This window comes from Photinus pyralis, unplaced genomic scaffold (assembly GCF_008802855.1).
Source record: "Photinus pyralis isolate 1611_PpyrPB1 unplaced genomic scaffold, Ppyr1.3 Ppyr1.4_LG4, whole genome shotgun sequence".
Classification (NCBI taxonomy): Eukaryota; Metazoa; Arthropoda; class Insecta; order Coleoptera; family Lampyridae; genus Photinus; species Photinus pyralis.
In genome coordinates, this window is record NW_022170511.1 from 21,925,892 (window position 1) to 21,932,708 (window position 6,817).

General features: G+C 34.6%; 1 long non-coding RNA gene across 1 annotated transcript; it reads right to left on the reverse strand.

Annotated features, from left to right (window-relative positions):
- Window positions 1-6,343: 6,343 nt before the first annotated feature.
- Window positions 6,344-6,817, reverse strand: LOC116167887. Its single transcript, XR_004144664.1, has 2 exons — window positions 6,680-6,817; window positions 6,344-6,624 (listed from the first exon to the last, which is right to left on the reverse strand). It is a non-coding gene; the product is annotated as an uncharacterized LOC116167887 (long non-coding RNA).

A 6,817-nucleotide genomic window follows, 5' to 3' on the forward strand; every position in this document is an offset into this window, starting at 1 on the left:
AATTTAGTAGAATCCTTCTCCGTCAGGGGGCTAGTTTTGACACTATGATCCAAAATCCTAAAAAATCAAATGGAATGATATGACTTTTTCTTTATGAAAAAGTAGCCAAATAACACCCAAAGAGGCCAGTGAAAACCGTTTTTCAAAATCTCGTTCCTAACCTCAAATATTGGGAAAATGAGATTAATTAATTAATTAATAAAAATGCTTAAATTGTATCTTATTTGACGTATTTCCGGTATTTGTCGATGGCGCAAAAGATTGTTTGGAAAAGGACCCTACACTTTTTAGGTAGGCCTTGGAAAATTAAACAAATGAAACACGATGCATTATAAAATAATAACAGTCGTAATTTGTAAATTATTCTGCTGTGTTTACATTCAGAAAGTGCAGTTTTTTGAATTTGTAATCTTTTCTAAAATGCCGATTTCTAACCAAGAAGCATAAAATTATTTTGGGATTCTCATAATTCATTCGAAATTCTAAGTCTTTTTACAAGCTATAGTTCACGTTGTGACTCGCGTTATACCTATTGATTTTTATATAATTAGGTACATGGAATTAATTCAATACTTTTAAAGTGAGTATTTATTATCGCTCGGTATGATTGTATGTTTTGCACGGGGCTAAATCTCATCCGCCACGAGACGCTATGCGGAGTGCCGATCTTTTCAAAGCGCATTTGTATGGAAATGTCGTATTAAAATCGTCGATGTTTTTTTGAAATTGACCAATATACACGTTTATAGCTCGTAATTTCGTGCATTTTTTATCATATTAAAGAAATTCAAAAAAATCTCTAGCAGTTTTTAAGATAGCGAGGTGAAGCGGCGTAGGCAAATGATAGGTACCATAAATATTTAAATACGTCATGAAAATAAATCCGTGTACTTTTTACCATTCCGAGCAAAGCTAAACAGGTCATTAAGGAACGAAGCTGTTCTCGTTTTGAGCTTAAATATTCGAATGAAGGTTACATTGAATTATATATGAATTTTTAGGACAACTGTTGTATTCTAACTATAATTCTTTGATTGTCATTTAACTACGACTGTTCCCTTCCCTTTCAAGAAACTAGAGGATCAAGAGTTAGCCACAAACCCGGTTATTTGATAATTATCTAATTAAACATTCAGATTCAACTCAAGCACGATCACACGACACTATTTCTCAATCACAACAGAACTAGAATTCTAAGCAAAATAAACCCTCGAATAAACTATAGATTCTATCACGACAAATTCACTTTACAGGTTACCTGCACGTCTGCAGCTCCTGTCATTCAGATAATCACCTGCGTAGCAGTTCGTCGATCTTAAATACCATGTGCTGGCATTTCATCCAAAACAACGGCACTTCTAAATACGCGTTAGGTACACAAAAATATATGTACATGCATAAACCCAGTAATAAATAAGTTTCGGATTGCGATATACGTAAAAGAAAGATAGGTAATGAAATTAAAACATATGTCATAACCTAAAAAGAGCCGCGGTTAACCAAATAAGGAATCCGATTATAATAATAATAATAATACTTTATTAGTGTAGTTTATCACAAGATATTTACACAAGTCAAATTACAATAATAATGGACAGTTATAAGAATTTAATTTCGAAATATTCATCAATGGAATACAGAGGATTACTTATCAGTGTTCAAGAGTAAAAATAACTATACCTCGGAAAGATCCCAACAATGCCCGACTCACATAAATACGTTTAGATATACAATCTCATCAATTTTAGCTGGATGGCTTTGGATTTTCGACTTCAGATTTCAATATTGTTCGTTGGAAAATATTTTCCAGTTCTAAAAATGACCACCAGAGGGCGTAACTGCCATCTTAAATTTTAAAATTGCATTTTCTTTAAATTCACATTCTTTTTTCACATGTTTAAAGAGAACCAGTTTTCATTTTCGTAAAAACAAAAACTCAGCTATTTCAAAAACAAAGATGGCGTGGGGCGTTCAATTGTTTTTGCAATAACCCTAAGTTCTTAACCGTTTGACCGATTGTAACAAATTTGGTATCGTTGAAAAGAGCATTCCTTGGGCAACAAGAATCAACCAAAATATAGTTAATTTAGTTGAATCCTTCTTCGCCAGAGGGCTAGTTTTGACACTATGATCCAAAATCCTAAAAACAATCAAATGGAATGATTTGACTTTTTCTTTATGAAAAAGTAGCCAAATAACACCCAAAGACGCCAGTGAAAACCGATTTTCAAAATCTCGTTCCTAACCTCAAATATTGGGAAAATGAGATTAATTAATTAATAAAAATGCTTAAATTGTATCTTATTTGACGTATTTCCGGTAATTGTCGATGGCGCGAAAGATTGTTTGGAAAAGGACCCTACACTTTTAGGTAGGCCTTGGAAAATTAAACAAATGAAACACGATGCATTATAAAATAATAACAGTCGTAATTTGTAAATTATTCTGCTGTGTTTACATTCAGAAAGTGCAGTTTTTTGAATTTGTAATCTTTTCTAAAATGCCGATTTCTAACCAAGAAGCATAAAATTATTTTGGGATTCTCATAATTCATTCGAAATTCTAAGTCTTTTTACAAGCTATAGTTCACGTTGTGACTCGCGTTATACCTATTGATTTTTATATAATTAGGTACATGGAATTAATTCAATACTTTTAAAGTGAGTATTTATTATCGCTCGGTATGATTGTATGTTTTGCACGGGGCTAAATCTCATCCGCCACGAGACGCTATGCGGAGTGCCGATCTTTTCAAAGCGCATTTGTATGGAAATGTCGTATTAAAATCGTCGATGTTTTTTTGAAATTGACCAATATACACGTTTATAGCTCGTAATTTCGTGCATTTTTTATCATATTAAAGAAATTCAAAAAAATCTCTAGCAGTTTTTAAGATAGCGAGGTGAAGCGGCGTAGGCAAATGATAGGTACCATAAATATTTAAATACGTCATGAAAATAAATCCGTGTACTTTTTACCATTCCGAGCAAAGCTAAACAGGTCATTAAGGAACGAAGCTGTTCTCGTTTTGAGCTTAAATATTCGAATGAAGGTTACATTGAATTATATATGAATTTTTAGGACAACTGTTGTATTCTAACTATAATTCTTTGATTGTCATTTAACTACGACTGTTCCCTTCCCTTTCAAGAAACTAGAGGATCAAGAGTTAGCCACAAACCCGGTTATTTGATAATTATCTAATTAAACATTCAGATTCAACTCAAGCACGATCACACGACACTATTTCTCAATCACAACAGAACTAGAATTCTAAGCAAAATAAACCCTCGAATAAACTATAGATTCTATCACGACAAATTCACTTTACAGGTTACCTGCACGTCTGCAGCTCCTGTCATTCAGATAATCACCTGCGTAGCAGTTCGTCGATCTTAAATACCATGTGCTGGCATTTCATCCAAAACAACGGCACTTCTAAATACGCGTTAGGTACACAAAAATATATGTACATGCATAAACCCAGTAATAAATAAGTTTCGGATTGCGATATACGTAAAAGAAAGATAGGTAATGAAATTAAAACATATGTCATAACCTAAAAAGAGCCGCGGTTAACCAAATAAGGAATCCGATTATAATAATAATAATAATACTTTATTAGTGTAGTTTATCACAAGATATTTACACAAGTCAAATTACAATAATAATGGACAGTTATAAGAATTTAATTTCGAAATATTCATCAATGGAATACAGAGGATTACTTATCAGTGTTCAAGAGTAAAAATAACTATACCTCGGAAAGATCCCAACAATGCCCGACTCACATAAATACGTTTAGATATACAATCTCATCAATTTTAGCTGGATGGCTTTGGATTTTCGACTTCAGATTTCAATATTGTTCGTTGGAAAATATTTTCCAGTTCTAAAAATGACCACCAGAGGGCGTAACTGCCATCTTAAATTTTAAAATTGCATTTTCTTTAAATTCACATTCTTTTTTCACATGTTTAAAGAGAACCAGTTTTCATTTTCGTAAAAACAAAAACTCAGCTATTTCAAAAACAAAGATGGCGTGGGGCGTTCAATTGTTTTTGCAATAACCCTAAGTTCTTAACCGTTTGACCGATTGTAACAAATTTGGTATCGTTGAAAAGAGCATTCCTTGGGCAACAAGAATCAACCAAAATATAGTTAATTTAGTTGAATCCTTCTTCGCCAGAGGGCTAGTTTTGACACTATGATCCAAAATCCTAAAAACAATCAAATGGAATGATTTGACTTTTTCTTTATGAAAAAGTAGCCAAATAACACCCAAAGACGCCAGTGAAAACCGATTTTCAAAATCTCGTTCCTAACCTCAAATATTGGGAAAATGAGATTAATTAATTAATAAAAATGCTTAAATTGTATCTTATTTGACGTATTTCCCTACACTTTTAGGTAGGCCTTGGAAAATTAAACAAATAAAACACGATGAATTGTAAAATAATAACAGCCGTAATTTGTAAATTATTCTGCTGTGTTCGTGAGGGGGCCCCCCTTTTAGACAGCGAAATTTGATGGCCGTCTGGCACACCTTAAAGGTATAGGCTACCTCCTGCAAAAAATTCCAGGACTCTAGGACCATTCCCCTAGAAGTAGTTCAAGTAGTTTTTTTTTAATTCTTAAAAAATGCACTAAAAATTATTGCGGGTCTGACTATAAAACGCTAGAAAGAAACCCAATAAGCATTATATGAGTGTGAAGTGAGAGACACAACAAACTAAAAGCGCTGATGCCATGCATGCACTGACCTGAATAAATAGAGGTCAGTGCATGCATTGCGTCTTTTTTTGAGTAGGCTAGTATTCTCTAGTATCGTAAGACAGAACCATTGAATTTATAACAAATTCAATGACAGAACTTAGAACTGACGTGGAACCGTTTCCGATACGTCTTATAATTTCGTCGCTACTTTTCCGCTCTGTACGGAGCAGCCATTTTTAGTAGCGCTACATGTCAACGTGGTGATCGTGACATAAGGCCACAACCAAGGTGATTTATGACGTTATCTTGACCACAACTGTTTCTGATACTCGACGCGGTAGCGTATCGCTAACTGTTGCGTCTATGAACGCGGCCAATGTCACATATTGCTACCTGCCAATGTGAACATTGGTAAAGTTATGTCTCTCTCACACTCCTATAATTCTTGTCGGGTATCTTTCTAGCTTATTATAAGTCACACCTGCAATAATTCCATACCAGTATGTACAACTCTTCAGAAATCTATGTGAATTAGTTGCCCATATAAGCTCGTATTTGGACAAATGGACACCATGTAATATCACTACTTACCAGTGGCGGATCTAGACATATTTTTCGGGGGGGGGGGGGGGGCCGGTGCTTTTGTGGATTTTCAAAATTAAAAAATAAACGCTAAGTTAATTTTTTTATTTATAGAGAGTTCATGCGCGAAAATTGTACGCCGCTTTAGGGTAAAAGGTTGTCCATGCCAAACCTCCAATCGGGGAAAATGATGTAAATTTTTTATATGGATGGGGACTGGACGGGGGGGGTCACCGGTCCCCTGTGACCCCCCCTAGATCCGCGCCTGCTACTTACTTGTTATTGTGAACACAACTTAATTCTAACAATTTCATTCTAATGGCGTAATAAATCGCATTTGGGGCCTTATTATGAGTGAGTTTGTAAAGCAATATTTAGTTTACATTCAAATGATGAATTCCATTTCCATTTGTTGTTACAGCAATTTTTTTCGATTCCAATTACCTATCTCCCTTACATTGCTATTTTCGTAATTTTGTTTCATTTTATTTTGCTTTTCATTTTTTTTGCTTAGTTGAAAGTGAAAACCGTTAAAATCCCTCGTAGGTATAGGTATAGTATCTAGAAATAAGTGGGGCACTTATAACCAATAACAAAATATGGACTTCTTTAAAAAGTAACTAACTTATATTTTCGTATTTGCTACAGAAGCTTTCGTTTAGTGTACCTACTGACTTTGCTTTTATCTCATCGCAGTTATCACTCATTCATCCAGAATGTTCGATTGTAGTGCGTAGAATGATTAACGTCGATATTGCTGCGCCCGTTTTCCCGTTACAATACGCACATAGATAGGTAATCCATAACAAAATCTGGTAAAAAAGCTTTGGCAATAGTATAAAGCTGGTCTCAAAAGCGCAAAACACTGAAAAAATCATTTGAAAATCGACATTTTATTTCCAGCGAGCATCAAGACCTTTGAAACGTAGAAAATTAATCTAGAACAGATTCGTAAACCCATATGCACTAAAAAAAATAGGCCAGGATCATCTTCAGCATCTTCAGCTCCTGTTTGGTGTACAAGTTTAGTTCACAAAAACAAAAGTTTCATAAATTGCAATTTATTGTAGAATGTTCGTCTCAAAAATCCATTCAGCAGCACTGTTAGAAAATACAATTTGGAAGCATTTAGGTAAATGAATCGTGAAATGTAAATAAAAAACTAAACATGCGTGGATTATTTGTTACAAGATGGCCAGGGTCCCGATGTCCATTACTTTCCTCCTAATCCCAACCCGCAGCAAGTCTGTCCAGATGGGCAGATTCCGGGACCGGCACCGAATACGCAAAGGTTCACACATGAATATGGTGCTTCGCAAAATTGCGCTGCAAAGTGAAATAAAATAAGATGCGACCCAAAATGTAACAAGTTAATATTTACCAGCTACTGGAGACCAGAAGACTGCAGCTAAGGCGACAATAACAAATACTACGAACTTCATTTTGATTGAGTGTAGGTTAACCTCTAAGAACAAATAGCAGCTACGCCCTTTATATTGTCCAACATATTCGGAAATTG